The following is a 2,689-nucleotide window of genomic DNA, read 5'->3' as shown; positions in this document are numbered from 1 at the left end:
CTTTGAGCCTACAAACATTTTTTTTTAGTTACTTTCAAATACAACAAAAGTGACTGTTTTATTTGCACAGTCCTCACACGTGCTCACAGTTACACTGTCTTTCCCTTTCTACTGCAAAAGGGAGAGCTGAAGCGACTCAGACCTCCTCTGCTGAGCACAAGCCAGCCCTGCAGCACAGCTTCTAGCAGCGAGGGACCAAGAGACCTCGTTGTCCTCAACGTACCCCCAGTCCTTGCAGCTCGGCAGTAAGACACTGATTATAACCAGAATTTCACGCTTCTGTGCTGTAGCACGGTAAGGTTGGGAGGAGTTATTTATGAAACGAAAAAGGGAAGATCAGACTACATGACCTAATTGGCTTGGCTGGCCTTAATATCCAAGAAGTAACGACAACAACATGGTTGATTAAAATCACCGAAATCTTTTAGCATGTAATTTTAATATGCTATCGGCTTCACACCAAGAGGTGTTGAGCAACCCCTGGCTGTGGTGGGAGCTGAGCTCATGCGGAAAGCAGCGTTGATTGAAGGCAGCAGAGCTACGGGAGAAGAAATTCTTGGAAGTGCATTTGGAGAGTTGTGACTGTCGGGGATATTCATGGGCAACGGGAGAGAAACAGCCACAAGCGTGCGTTGGTGTGTTACTCCAAAAGATGTGGCAGCATCCTTAAAAAGATGTGGTCTAAGCAAAACAAGGATTTGTTGCCTGGATTAACAGTGGTGGTGGAAACTTAAAGAAGTGTGCATGAAGTGAGCTGTCAGAGTAACTTTTGCGGATGAGATATGTCCATATTAACATCAGTAAAATAATAATTAATAACTCCAATGAGCAAAAGGACTAAGTATCCAAATGCAAAAGGGTTACACTCAGACGGCCAAACTGCTCTGCTGTCACATATGTAGCTAAAATATGCTTTCAGGCAAGATCTTGGTCTTCTCTAAGGGAAGTCTCAGGTAGAAATATCAGAGCATTTATAGACCTAATCCTTTCAAACCTTCCTGTCGTATAGAAGGAGGATTTACATTGTCATGTTCCCTTTGGGGAATGATGCCTCGCAGTGCTGACAGGCAAGACAGAGTTCATCTTCTTCCAAATATTTCTGTTCAGTCTGCAGGAGAGGCACGTCTCCGCTGTACCGAGGCAGCAGGCACCGAAATGCTGGAAGAAAACACCTGCAACAAATGGTCCTCCCCGGGTACATGCTGCAAACACGTGTACTGGCACGGCACGACGGGAGGATGGGGCAGGGACATCGGCTCAGCGGCAGGAATCTGCTCTTTTGCCATCACTCTCTGAATAGATTTTTCTCTTACAGATTATCTCATTGAATCCAGGCGTATAAAAATTTGAATTTAGCCTGTGCTAATGATCTCCAGACTTCCTTGAGGAGACTGTGAAGTTAAACTTGCGATTGCTCGGTCACTTTTTCGCCTAACAGAAGCAAGGTGTAAGACAGCGCGTATCACCCATATGCATTTCCACAACTGAAACGGGGTTTGGGTCACCACTAAAGCAGGTTTCCAGTTTGTCCTTCATTTTAATAGTCACACAGAGTAATCTCGACAAGCTGACACACCGCTGGAGTTTCAGCTTCACACCCAGGACATCCCGTGTGGGATGGAATGCCGGCACACCAGGTACCAGTTGTGGATGTCCCATGTGTCTCCCCTCCCTGTCACCCCCTAACCATGCTGCTGCAGAGTTTGGGGGAAAATTAGCAGAACTGATCTCATTGCTCCTTCACTATTTCAGGAGGAATTTTCAAGAATGTAAGACTGACAGAAGTCTTCTAGAGGTGGTAAGAGAGAGGCCAAGTGTACGTAATGGGGATTTCAAGGTGATCTCACATGTGATGGATTACGTAAAATACTGAGCTGAGCTCAACCTGCCTCATGCTCTCAGCACTGAGAAACACGGGAAATACAACTCTGCCATAAACTGAGCTCCACTGGTGTGTTATTTCATTTCGCAATAAGGTTACAAAGATTCTATCTCCTTTAAATAGTCACTAACCTTAATCACGAGTTTAACTCAGCCTATTAGAAAGTGTCGCATATTCTCACCCTGTATTATTAACGGTGTTATTAATTACTGGATGTTTTCATACCTCTTAAATAACCGTTTTTATTTGTTCTAAGAAGAATGTTTAAGCCTTACCTTAACGGGAAGGTTTGAAAGGAATCCAGAGCTCGTCCTTTGCAGCGTACCTGTAAAAGCGGAGACGCTGAGCTTCCCTGGGCTGGGCTCGCTGGTTGTCCCAGCAGCTCCCAGTGCTCTTTTGTCCACACACCCGTTTTTTAACTCAAGCGCTTCCACCAAAAGGCATTCCTCACACCATCCCTTTGCTTTTCCCTGGCTTCCTCCCCTCTTCCTCCTTGGCAGAGCTTCAGATTTATTTATGCTATAACAAGCAAACAGAGCACATTGTTGTTGAGTCGCTGGAGCAGATTCTCTGAAATGTTACTCAGGAAATTCTTGAGTCTTGGCCAAGAGAAGAAAAATGAGCCCAACAACAAACCACACAGAAATCCTTTTGCTGGCAAACTTTGTTATGTTTCTCAGTGCAGCAAGAGAGGCTGAAGTGAACAGAAGTATCACAGCCCAGTGCTGAAGGCGGAGGAGGGAATGGTGACTCTTATCTCTGAATGGCAAAGGTTGTGTTTGCAAACTGTCTCAGTGCCACCAGCCC

The sequence above is a fragment of the Charadrius vociferus genome, unplaced genomic scaffold (genome assembly GCF_000708025.1).
Source record: "Charadrius vociferus isolate BGI_N301 unplaced genomic scaffold, ASM70802v2 scaffold321, whole genome shotgun sequence".
Classification (NCBI taxonomy): Eukaryota; Metazoa; Chordata; class Aves; order Charadriiformes; family Charadriidae; genus Charadrius; species Charadrius vociferus.
The sequence above is the reverse complement of the archived record's forward strand: the minus strand, read 5'-3'. Positions refer to the sequence as shown.